This window comes from Lissotriton helveticus, chromosome 1_1, assembly GCF_964261635.1.
Source record: "Lissotriton helveticus chromosome 1_1, aLisHel1.1, whole genome shotgun sequence".
In the NCBI taxonomy this organism is placed as follows: domain Eukaryota; kingdom Metazoa; phylum Chordata; class Amphibia; order Caudata; family Salamandridae; genus Lissotriton; species Lissotriton helveticus.
This window is the reverse complement of record NC_136057.1, coordinates 1,414,629,840-1,414,643,799: the sequence shown is the minus strand read 5'-3', so window position 1 is coordinate 1,414,643,799 and position 13,960 is coordinate 1,414,629,840. Positions and strand designations below refer to the sequence as shown.

Here is a 13,960-nt window from a genome sequence, read left to right as displayed (position 1 = left end):
CATAGATTATTAAACAGTATCTACTAAGAACAGTCTTCACTCTATGCAAAACCTTTCCAAAGAGAGACTACTCTCTGCAGACACCTAAGGCTAAAGGTGTTAAAAGTCATACTACCCACACACTTTATACTGCAACCATTATAGATACATAAGCTTCAGTAGCTTATCAAGCACATATACATAAGTAAGTACCTTACACACACTTTCATTGTCTGTCTTATAAAGACATTATCATGCTGAGATGATTCCCTTAGAATACTGAAGGGTGCTTACAATACTTAGTATTTACTATATACAATCATTGCACTGTTACAAACTTTTTTTTAAAACCCAAAAAGCTTGTATGCAATTCATCAACTATTCTCTGCAGACAGTGTTAGTTCTGGACACAGCATTCATAATGGGCTCAATACCTCTACACACCTATGATCGATTAGGAGCATAAACATTTTGTAAACACTCACACCCATTAGCAGTAAAGAGGTTGTGCAGAATTAGGTGGAGAATACTTATCTGCCACTATATAAACTATGAAACAAACTAGCACACTCATTGCAGTATGTCATCAGTGATGTCCTCTGTGATGTCATTTGAAATGTCATCAGTGATGTCATAAATATTGTCATAGAACATGTAATGAATGGTGTAGTATGTGAGGTCATAAGCAGTGCCTGGTGTAGGCGCAAGATACAGTTAGCTCCACTAACTATAACTGGTGATTTCTGTATTTTTTATAGTTCAAAACTTTACTGAAATTTTCATCTAACTAAAACCTTTGGTTTTTTCAATGAATATATGTATATATTGCCTACTTGCAGTCACCAGCTGGTAGTTATAGCTAGGACCTAATTTTCCATAGGAAAAGCATTTTTTGTTTGGCTACAGCCCGAACCATTGAACAGAATTACACCAAATTTGGCAGAAAGCTAGATCTTGGTCCAGAAGGAGTGCTGTTTGTAATTTGGTATATATTTGTTCATTAGTTTTGGGGTTGGTTGGGGGAAGAAGTCCACTTTAGTCCCGAGGCCATCAAGAGTAAAGTGGAATTCCTTCCCCAACCAGTTCTATGCCAGGTGGTACGTTTGCAGAGTGGTGGAGAAGGGGTGCATGGACTCCGACAACCTCTTAGGAACTCCGCTGTGTGGGACTTACTGGAGGTAACAGGAGGGGCGTTTGCCCCCAAGGACCCTCTGGAGGCAAGGAGACTTCATCTCCTAACCAGCAGCGCACCAGTAAGTGCGTTTACAAAGTACTGGAGAAAGGGGATGGGGTCTTCGGCAAGTTACTGGGCTTTTTTTTCTTTCTATTTTTAGGGAAGGGGACTGCATAGCCCCCCTTCCGTAGGCCAATTTTGGCTCCAGAGACCCGATTGCCCGAGGCTATACATTTTTAGAATGGGGAGGAGGGTGGCGGGGCCCCCTCTCCTGGCTGATTTTGGCACTGGGGACCCCATCCCTGGGGCCCAACCTTTCCTTTTTTATAAATTAATAATGGGAGGGGACCCGCGGCGCCCCCTTCCGGGCTGATTTCGGATCCATGGACCCCAACCTGACCTTTCTCTTTTTTTTATAAATTAATAATCATAGGGGGGCCTCGCGGCCCTCCACCTTGGGACGATTATGGCACCAGGGACGCTATCCCCTGGGGACCACCCTTTGCAATTTATATTTAAAAAAAAATACTAAGGGGAGAGGGGCCACACTTCCAGGCCGATTCTGACTACAGGGACACCATCCCCCCTGGCCTGTCCTCCATTTTGGATACCCTGGTCCCACCCAGGGCACCAATTGACATTTGTTAGGGACCGCGGAAGAGCCTCAAGGCCCCGGCGGTCCCTGCCGGCTCCCCTCATCCTGCAGGAGCCGGCATTGATTTCACAGACAGTGTGATGCAGGAAAGGCAGCTCCCTGTCTGGGAAACCAATTCGGCTCTACTTTCAACAAGTGAGAGCATTTTTAATGCTCTTGCTTGTTGTAAGTGGAGTAGTTTTCACTCTGGCTTGGCGGGAGCGGTAAAGCTCCCGCCAAGCCACAGCAAACAAGCTATGTCCCGTGGTGGGCATCATGGGACTTAGCGGAGTTGGCCCTAGGGGGGTGGCGGTCCCCAGTGCCATTGATTATTCATGGAGAGAAGCAGCGTGGCCCCCCCCACCATTGATTTTGGTTCCGGGACAAGGACCCTGGGGCCTGCATTGCTTTACAATATTTAGAGGGAGATAGCGGTTCCCGGGGATGTGAAAGAGGCATAGGGGCTCCCCGCATCATTTTAAATTTAAATCTGTGCCCTGGGTAGGTGATGGTCCCCTGGGCTTCGAATAGACTGAGGAGGGGGCCCAGTGAGCCCACCTCCTTTGTTTCCAAAGGCCCCCAGTACCTGGCCCGCCCAGGGGCCTATTAATGAATCAGCACGGAAGCCTGCACTTAAAAAATATATATATTTTCGGCAGGAGTCGCGGGACCCCCCTAAAGGCCTAGGGGGTCAGGGTATTTCAAACCTGCCCCCCTTTCTTTTTTTTAATGTTATTTCTGTGATTCGGCTTCACACAGAGCCAAAAGAGGGGCACAAATACTTCCTGGTTTGAAGTGTTGGCAGCCAATCAGATCTCAGCACAAGATCAGGAGGGGTCGTGGATCCACCGCGTCCCTATATATACAACTGGAAATTTCTTTAAATAACTCTAAAACTACTGAATGGATTAATGCCATTTGACCAAAAGGACTTTTTCTGGACTAACAGCTACCTTTCTGCATTGAAACAAAATTGGGATAACACGGAGGGAGAACGGTGTACTGTGAGGAGCAGCAAGATGGCGGAACCGAAACTGAAACCAGCAACATGGGGAAAATAGGGGATCGATAGCGAGGAGACGAAGCCAGCACAAAGCCAGCACTGGCGCCAGATGCAATAACCGGCTGCCCAAACAAGCCAAGGCAGCAGTCAGCATTGAGCATATTCCTAAACTCAGCGACCTGGGGCATATAGGCTGGCTCATCGAGTGGAACGAGACGTGCAGGAAAGCAACACCAACAGGGACAAAATAGAGGTCACCGGCCCAAATCAGTCTGGTAAGATCCCATGAACAAACAGTATGGGTCCGTGACCAAGGGAAACTGTCCATGCAGCAGTGGGTACTTACACAAAGAGAATACCGGGGGAGGTCTCCCGCTAAAGAGGAAACAAAAACAAAACCACGCAACCCAAAATAGTGCCGGGAGCAGACCTACGTAACAGCCAGTACACCCTGCGTCCGTACCTTTGAGCACCTCTGAGCAGCGTGAAAAGCAAAAGACAAGCAGTGAGTAGGTAGGCGGCGGCAGCGTGGGGGGGGCTGTATGCGGGCAAGCTCTAAACGAGAGACCGAGTGCACAAAAACAGGAGAAGGCTCCAGCAGGAAGGTGTGCATGACGGCGGCAGCGGTGGGAGCTAACAAGGACACGGGCGCCTGAGGACACGGAGCCTGAGGCACAGGAGATCCTTTCAGAGAAGGGGGATGTACTCAGTCAAAAACTAGCAGAGCCGTTCCAAAATGGCAGCAGCCTCAACCCTACCCAGATCGCTACACCACACAGAGTGAAGGGCCAGTATAGAGCGGATAGCAGCAGCAAACTGTGACATCAAGAGGCAAGCAAGAGGGAACATCACCCTTACCACACGGGTATCTGGGAAAAAAGGAAACCAAACCCCCAATAAGGGACGTACAATAGCAGGAAGGGAGAGCAGCTTATCTATAGTGACCACACCTGTTGGTGGTGATGCACGCCTCCGCCAGTACACTCTGAGGCATCACACGGAAATCCAAGGGGCCCAAGGCAAACTATGTGTGCGGCAAGCTAGAGACAATTTAGAGGCGCGAAGTGAGAGGGTTCACGCTGTCTGATCCCAAACGTGCAGCCCCTGCAGCCCTCTCTACTTCCAGTGACCCCGCGTCCTAGTGACCCAGTGACACCGCTGCCCCCCTCAAAGTAGACCAGATGTACTCCCACAGAAGATGCTGTAAGGAATAGTACGGAGACATTTAAGCCGTTGAGGCCCAACACAGCCAGACAGGATAAAGAGGGAATTAAAACAACAACCACAACAGTACAAGAGTCTTCAGGGCCCTGCATAATTCCGCACAATTCTGGTATACATCAAGGGCGCCCAACCGATACAGCCATGGCCGAGACGGAATCAAGACTACTACAACAGCAGAAAAAAAACAAGGCAGAGCCAGCTATCTCAGCCTCCCCTATCAAACAGAAGCCAAATATCAATAGCACCCTAGATATGATCTTGAAGAAGCTAGCAGAGGTGCACGACTTGGCTAAGTCAACAAAAAACACCACAGACATAATTCAGCTCGAGAGCGCAGTAGTCAGGGCTGACCTACACATAGGCAATAATAAGCTCACCGCAGCTGAACAGAGAATCAGCGATGTGGAGGATTTATCCCACAGATCAACCAAAGAGTCGAAGGCGCTAACAAAAACATCACTCCAGAAGCAGACAGCGGAACTGGAAGATTGTAATCGGCGGGGGAACATTTGAACATTGGGCCTCCCCGAGGGAGCGGAAGACCCAGTGGGTTCTTGTGTAGCCTTTCTTGAAGATCTGATCCCTAAAATCACAAACCTAAAGTTCGAACGCCAATTTGAACTGGACAGGGCACACAGAGTCCCCACTTTTAGATCTTCAAAAAGGCAAGCGCTCCGTCCGATCATCTGCAGACCACTGAGGGCACAGTACACGGAGGCAATCTTTGACTTTGCACGTAAAAACCACCAGATAACATGGAAAGGCAACAATATAATTTATACGCAGGACTACTCAAAGCCCACGGTCGACACCAAGAAAGGATTCCTTGCCCTCCACGACAAACTAAGAGCCAAAAACATATAGTTCTCATTCGTAGCCCAGGCCAAATTCAGGATAAACGACTCCAGAAGACGACACTACTTCAATGACCCTAAGGATCTAGTGACCTACCTGGACGGCCCAACACCCCAACTAATGGAGACATCACAAACTGGATCCAGCAAAAGGAGAGCGTCACCAGAGCCGGTCACCGGATGAACACAGCTACCTCACTAGCCCACCCTTCTGGTGGCTAAAGGGGGCCATTACCCCTACGGGGAACGACATAAACCCACCCACTATCTACCTCAATTATATACACTATCTACCTCAACTTTATACACACGTCTACCTCAATAGATACCCGAGTCTCTCAGTGGAGCAGCAAGTATCCGGCAACGGCAAGACAACGACATGGGATTCCATGCACAGACTAAAGTCATATCCTAGTATCCTTTTTTCAGTGTAATTGCAGAAGTGAACGCTACTCAGGTTTTTTAATAATGTTTTTTATAATGCATAGGGGGGGTTCACAAGATGTAGAGACTGGTGCTTACTCATAGACACTCTTGGGGCTACAGCTATGTAATCCACACAACAATTAATCTCCGAGAGACGGGATGATGATCCTGTCATCGCATGTCCGACACACAAGATTGTATAGTAGGGGGGGAGGGGGTGCAGGGGGGAGAGGAATCCGCACTAGGGTTTCCCAGTTCTTTGCTTTCTATACTCTCGGCTTTCCTTATCTTTTTCCCCTCTTTCTTCTCTTTAACCTGGTAGGCCCTGCTAGCAAACAATCTTGGGAGACCTCACATATATCTCTAATAAAAGCCGGGAAGACGAAGAGAAGCACGCAGGACGTCCTCGATCAAGACGCTTAAGGGCTTACAAAGAGGAATCTCCTCGTACAGTGGGTATCTTCGGACTACAACTCCTGGAACCCTTGATGTGGCTAATTTATGAAAAAGCTTGATTAAAAGAGGCCGAAGTCGGAACAGAACATATCACTACTGCGTGCTTACGAACTAGCTTTTTAACTGTTTCTTCCAGTCATTTAGCTGGAGATCATCATGACTTTGAAAGACGTATTTACGCCTTATACCATTGACTTTTAAATAGTGTTTGTACATATAGAGGAAAATAATTCGCTGGACGAATATCTTGACTTGATGATAAGGAGGCTGAATACCCCTTATAATACATTTTAGACTTATCCCTCGTTCGAGAAATTATTTGGGAAACGTTATGTATATACTGTCCTGATGAAGGCGGATTAAATTGAATGCACCGCCGAAACGCGTCGACGCCTAAGGAGCAAATCTGGGAATACAAATTAAGGAGAAATTCAAAATTATTGTCTTCTGTTTGAGTTTTATCCTTTCTCCCTGTACACTCCTTTTTTACTTGAATGTTGTTTTTACTGATTATTGTACCGTCCTCATGTGTTTCCCAATTTTTAGTTTTTATTTGATGTAATGTATCTTTAATAAATTGTTTTAACAATTTGAAATAATTTTAGAGTGTTTTCACATATACTGTAAGTTTCACATGTTTACATTGCTTCCGTGTGATATGTGGGCTGTTTGGTAGTTATTTGTATGTCTGTGAGTACTTATGTACTATTGTGAACCTGCCCAAAGGGAATTTCTTTCTGACTAACAGACCTCACATATATGCATACCCAGACAGGCTAGGTACTTTGTTTGCAGAGCACTGGGGAAGCGCAGATGCACCTTACCGGGGATATGGGGAATCTGCACAATTATTTAGCCTTGCATCAGCAAGGAACTGGCGAAGAGAAAGATAACACTAAGGCAAACACCACGCGACACCATAGATGATGGCCTGTAACAGCACACTCAGTCTAGCAATGGACCTCGACATAGTGTCCCTCAATATGAAAGGTCTAAACCACACCATTAAGCGCCAGAAGATAGTAGACTACCTAGCCAAAACTAAAGGCAATATAATCTTACTACAAGAGACCAAACTATCCGAGAAGGATGCCAAACTAGTGAGAGGTAATTGGATCTCTCAGTCGGCTTGCTCACCTGCTGAAATAAAAGGGGAGGGGTGATGACATTTGTATCCAAAATATCCAGCATACCAATAGAATCACTTCTCACGACAGCGGAGGTAGGCTCCTGGTGACTCACCTGAGAAGGGGGGAGGAACTAATCCACGTGACAAATGTATACGGCCCCAACGCAGACGATCCAACATTCTGGGCGGAGGTGGCACGCACGCTAGAGAGCTTCCCCCAAAACGACCTCATGGTGTTGGCAGGGGGTTTTAACATCTCAATGGACCACATAAAAGGTAGACAATCCTCCTGTCAATGTCACCCCACAAACTCGCATGCAGCCCTCCAAAATATCTGCACCAAATATAACCTAAAAGTTGTGTAGTGCCTCCAGCACCCGGACACAAGAGACTACACTTTCTACTCGAACCCTCACAACTCTTATAGCAGGATAGATTACATATTAATATCTGGGACCCACAAACATCGAATCGAACACTCAGACATAGCCCCAAGACTAGTATCAGACCGCTCATGTATCAGCCTAAAGTTGAGCGGATATCACAACAAAGCCGTTCCCCTTAGATGGCGGTTCAACAGCGATGTGCTGTCAGACCCTGTGGACAAAAAAAAGATTTAGGAGGCTATAACGGATTATCTCAAATATAATGACTCCCCGGATACTAGCCCCAACACTCTATGGGATGCCATGAAGGCAACGGTTAAAGGCACAATAATCGAAATTAAGTCAAAAATAAACAAAAGTACGAATTTGAGACTAGACCAGCTTGAGGAGGAGGTTAAAAGCCTGGAGTTGGCCCATGCTAAGGCAGTACAGGATAGCGGGCTCCTAACCAAACTAACACAGAAGAAGTACGAATATAACAAAATACTGAGTGAGAGAGTGGGACTTTGGATTAATAAATATAAAGGCCTCAACCTGTGCGAGGCCAATAAAGCAGGGAAACTACTTGCCTCCTACCTAAAGCACAAACGTAACAAATTTACCAACTCCTCCATCACAGACTCAAATAACAAGACCCACACAAAACACAAAGACATCCTTAAGACCTTCCAAGAGTTCTATCATGCACTATACAGGAAAGATCAGAGCCTCAACACAGTGGACTGTTCTAGTTACCGCAATAACCCAGGGCTCCCACAGCTAAGCACCAAAGCGATGCTTAGGCTAGGTCAAGAAATTAACTAGGCCAAAATTTAAATGGCAGTCAAATCTCTGAAAGACAATAAAGCCCCTGGGCCGGATGGGTATACAGCCACCTTCTACAAGACTTTCTTAAATCAATTGAAACCAACTATGAAACAGGTCTTTAACTATGCTGCAGCTAGAGGGGCGGTGTCACAATCCATGTCAGAAGCTAACATTATAGTCATTCCAAAGGAAGGTAAAGACCAACTATCGCCAAAAAACTACAGACCCATATCCCTGATTAACGTGGACCACAAAATGTATGCTAAAGGCATTCAGACTAAATTCCGCCCTTCCCAAACTAATAAGCAACTCCCTGGTGGGATTTTTACGCACCCAAATGTCTAATGACAACACACGACTTCTCTGCCATATTATGGAGCATGCGTCCACCAAACCAGAGCCTGCAGTGGCCATCACACTAGATGCTGAGAAGGCCTTCGATAGAGTCTCCTGGGCTTTCCTGGAGCGCTGCATGCAATCCTTCAATTTAGGAGAAGACTACATACTGAGGGTTATATCCCTTTATGGGGAACCATCTGCCCATATAGTCATCAACGGGTCACTCTCTGAACCACTCACACAGCAACAGGGTAACAGACAGGGTTGCCCACTGTCCCCTGCGCTATTCCTACTAGCACTGGAACCGCTCATCCAAGACATCAAACTAAACACGAACATAAAAGGCGTAGGAATCAACTGCGTTGACATAAAAGTAGCTGCCTACGCTGATGATATACTAATAGTAACAGAACAGCCGAGGACCTCAATTGAAGCCCTGATGCATACAATAGCAGAATACTCCAGGTTGTCAGGGTATAAGTTAAGTAAGGACAAATCAGAATGCAAACCACTAAATATCCATTGCGAGAGGGACAGTGTAGGGGGGTCAGGCTTATCCTGGCAAGCGGGTTACATCAAATTCCTAGGTATAAAATTTGGTAATGACCTGATTGACACACTACATCATAACGAGAAAATAATGCCAGAGAAAATTAAGAAACTCCAGGACTCCTGGTCACCAAAGTTCATAACGTGGTGGGGAAGAACAGAAACAATTAAAATGATAAACACACCAATGATTAACTATCTGATCAGCATGCTCCCACTCCTCCTCACTGACGATTTCCATCGCAAAGTCGAAATCCTGATATCCAAATTCCTTTGGCGTGGGAAGAAAGTGCAAATTAGCATAAAACTAAGACTGGAGAAAAGTCAAGGAGGGGTTAACCTAGCAGATTTCAAAACTTTCCATCTAGCGTTTCTGGCAAAACAGGGATCATACTGGGTCGCACTGCTGGCCGGGTATACGCCGGCATGGTTGCAGGTTGAGAGGGCCATCCTAAACAACCTAAGCCCTTTCGCTTTATGAACGGCAAACAGATATCCCCAGATCTCAAAGCCAATCTTTAAAAACACTAAAATCGCCCTACTAAAGATAGATAAGAAACTAGAAAATAGCATCAAAGGTTCTAAAATGGAATCACTATGGGCCAATAGCAGGATTCTTCATAAAGGGAAAAGTTTAGCTTTCGAATCGTGGATCGAGAAAGGGATCTGCTACACTTACCAATTAGAAAAAGATGCTTACCCCATCACCTTCACCGCCCTCAAGGAAAGATATAAACTAAATGCTATAGAATTTTATAACTTTCTGAAAATCAGATCGAACGTGTCCAAAGCCAAATCTTCCACCACACAACTGTCAATCTTCCGGTACTTATCAAACATAAATAAGTTAGGGCACCAGGTCTCACACCTCTATAAACTCCTCCGCCCTAAACCCTCTAAATTTAACAACAAGACAGTAGCCTATTGGAATAACCAAACTCACACCCCACTCAGCGATCGAGAATGGGGTGCACTTTGGGCACCGGCATCACACAATAAGATCTCCCCAGTACTCTCGCAAACAACATTTTGGCTGCTCCACAAGGCCATCTGGACACCTGCATGATTATACCCATTAGGCCTCATGGAGATGGCCATATGCTGGAACTGTAACAAAGATAAAGGGAATCTAGCATACCTTATCCTATATTGCCCCTCACTCAAAACATTCTGGGAGGAAATCTTTAGGTTTTTAAATAAAATGTTTGGCTGTACACTAACAAAAGAATTATCCACCCTCACCACAGCATTTATGAGCACAGAGCTAGGATCAGTATACAATAGGGACCTTCTGGACCTGCTACTGACACCAGCTGTGCAAATGGTCCTCACTAACTGGAAAGACACAAGTAAGACTTTGTACAAAGGATGGTTCAACTGGATCACGCATCTTAGAGGAGTGGACAACATGGAAATACAGAATTCGCCCTGGAAACCGGCCTCCAGAAGGATGTGGCTGTCTCTGGACACATTCCTAGACTCTTTTCAGCCCCCGTGAACAACGAGCCCCTCCCTGTCAAGGAATCTAAATGGGCCCTACTGGATTCAGAGTGGCCCACTGGGAGTGGCAGGGATGTTATCAGGTGTAATTCCATCCCCACTGTATATCAGATGTCTGTCCCCTATCTCTTCTCTCGCCCATTGCTTTCCTGCTTCTTTCTGTTCTTCCTTCTCTCTTCTTCACTGTTATGACATGTAGGGCTTGCTAAGTATTATTTTAGCTAAAAAGCGAGCGGAGTAATCAATGCAAACCCTGTAACAGAATTGCTAATGTTTTCTTGTATGAAAATGTAATAAAACATTTCGAAATAAAAAATAAAAAAAATAATATTTCATGAGGATCTGTCAAACTACGTCAAAGTTATTGTCAAATGAAAAAATGCTCTTCCTATGGAAACTAGGTCCTAACTATATCTACCTACTGGCGAGGGCCAGTAGTGTGTGTGTGTGTGTGTGTGTGAACAAGGGCTTTCTAGCTCGAAACGCGTCGCTGGTTCTGTTTGGTAATAAAAACATCTTTTGCTGACTTCGTTGGTCTGTTCCTCATTTCTGCTGGCGCGGAAGCGGTGTCTGCGAGCGCAGGGCATGCTGAGGAGGAGCCTTGATTTCATATATATATATATATATATATATATATATATATATATATATATATATATATATATATATATATATATATATATATATATATATTACTGTTCCAAACACACCATCCTGTGAGTCACTCTCATGGCGGGTGCTATAACGCGGTGGTGTACCGCGTAAATATCAACGCTCCAAAATCCTCCACCAAGATCTTTTCGTTGGGAAGAAGTATAGCACTCATGGGATAATCAGCAAAAAACTGATTTTATTTCAAAGACAGACGCGTTTCGGGAAGCGTCCCTTCCTCGGTGTCTCACTGAACGCGCTGCGCGGCGCCACTTTTCAAGAGCCAACAATGCATAATAGACATAGATGAGGGACTACACTGCACATGTAAACATAGGCGCCATCTTTAAGATTCTTATCGCGCACATTGCCAACATAACAATTACAAAACAAATAGTTTCTATACGTAATTTGTACATTGATTACAATCTTGCCGTGGATCGGCAATGGCAATCCTCAGCGGGGATTGCACCTCCCTCTTATTAACAATTTCGTCAATATGCATTTAATCTGCCCATATCCAATTCATGAGAATAGTGATTTATGATTTAAGCACATCATGCAAAGCATATCAATTGCTACATTTCTTCAATCTAAGCCGTGGATCGGCTATTGCAGCCTAAATATGGCTGCTCCTAGTCTCACATCTTCTAAGGATATGTAAGGCAAAAGATAGTCTCGTTGATCAATTAGGGCTCTGTTATATCGTGAAATAAAACAAAACAAAAACACCAGCCCTCAACCCAGCTTCTGATCTGACATTACAATAATCACAGTTCTAAATATTACATTTCTCAGTTTTGCAGTTTTTTCAAGAGTTACTATGTAGCTGAAGAATACCTAATTATAGGAACAAATAGCATTATTTACAATACGCCAGTCATATATCCAGATCTTATATATATATATATATATATTTACACATATATACAATTTCAATTGACAAAGTATAAGTCCATGAAACTTAACCTTATCCTTAGCCCAAATGGGCTGACAGTTCTTCTCCAATATTCAAACCCCCTGGTGTCTTGGTTTCTAGGTCAACTATATATCGTGACTCTAGTCTCCTTAGCCTTTGTAATTTGTTCCCTCCCCTTGCACTTTCTTCAATATAGTCTATACAAAAGTATTGTAAAAGACTCCTATCACTGTTGTGCTTGATAGCGAAATGTCGAGCAACCGGGTAGGTGAAATCTTTATTTACAATGGCTCTCATATGTTCGAGGATTCTGAGTTTTACGGGGTTGATGGTGCTTCCGGTAGCGGAGCGCATTGCTGCGTAGAGCGTTCTGCGCGCTCGCGTTTTACTTTCTTTAACCTCTTGCTTTTAAAATTGCTTGTTGAGCCTAGGGTCCTCTGGGCTGCCCGTTTTTAATTCCCCCCTCACCTGCACTCTAATTTTGTGCCCCCACCGCCGCTTGGCGGGCTTGGTCCCCGGGTTGTTGCCATCTTGCCTGGGCTGGGGAGGCTCCTTCGTCAGCGCGTGACTGCGCATGCTCCTGGGACGGGTCGCCTTCTTAACGCTCCTCCCTCAGCGTAGCGGGATCGCGTAGCGGGCGTGTCCTCGCGTGGCCGGAGTCGTGCCAGAGTCCTGCCCGTCTGCGCCCGTCCGCGACAGGCCGTGCAGGACGGGGCAGGTTTGTGGCCCTTTGTGGTCTATTCCATCGGTCCATAATGCTGTGCTATGACAGAGACAGACTTGTTGCCATCGGTTTGTCTTCGGGGTCCTGTGAGATAACGCGGGTGGACCCCTTAGGTGGCCCTCTTTCATGTGGTTGTGGGCGGTTCAGTCTTCCCGCCCCCCTAGGAAGGGGGATTAAGGAGCGTGTTACTGTGGCTGCTGGTTCATCTCCTTTTATCACCATCTGGAACTTGAACGTCAGGTCGCTGGCAAAGCACCATCTGGACATCTCCGACCTGCTATGCCACGACTCGCCAGACATATTCTGTCTGACAGAGACTTGGCTGCAGGATGCCGATACAGCCATTGTCAACTTGGCGTTCCCGCCGGAATACTCGGTATTCACCCTCAACCGAGGCTCTAGAGGCGGAGGGATAGCTCTTGCGGTCAAGTCCTGTTACCCATGCTCGTGGCTGGGACAGAGGATTTCTGGCTGTGAAAGCGCAATCTTTAAGGTTGCCATCATGCCCAATTTCACCTGGTCGGGGCTACTGATCTATCGACCCCCCGGGAGTGAGGTGGCCTTTAGAGCTGCATTACCAGATGCCATCTGTAAGCTGGCGGTTGGGTGCTCTAATTTCTCCATTATTGGGGATTTGAATCTGCACTTTGATAATCTTTCTAGCCCGTCGGTGTCTAGTTTTATTGCAGACTTAGAGTCGCTTCAGCTGGCTCAGATGGTTGCACAACCCACTCATACAGGGGGGCATACTCTCGACCCATTTTTTACCAACGTGGCGGAAGCCAGCATTACTAGCCTTACACCGCTGGCTTGGACTGATCATTATTTGATACAGATCCAGTGCCCCGTACCTGTTATGCAGCCCAAACCAGTGGCGTGTCCAACCCCTAGACGGCGTTGGAACAAACTAAAGTTGGACGAGTTCTACCACCTTCTATCGTCCGACCCATTAGACATAACTGGGGCGGTAGATCAAGGATATGATGGCTTTTGTAATTGGGTGACTAGGGCATTAGATTCCCTCATCCCGACAGTTTGGTGTAAATCCGGGGCCAGGAATACTAGCCCTTGGTACGATGATGCGCTGCGGGTACTCAAGACCTCCTGTAGGCGTGCAGAGCGGGCATGGCGTAAAACCTACAACAACCAGGAGAAGGCCTTGTACCAAGCCACTGTTAAACTCTACCATCGAGCAGTGTGCAGAAC

At 45.9% G+C, this 13,960-nt stretch overlaps 1 protein-coding gene across 2 annotated transcripts in view; it reads left to right on the top strand.

Annotated features, from left to right (window-relative positions):
- C1_1H19orf38 (chromosome 1_1 C19orf38 homolog) overlaps window positions 1-13,960 on the top strand; it is a 134,105-nt gene that overhangs the window by 32,764 nt on the left and 87,381 nt on the right. The window lies entirely within an intron of this gene.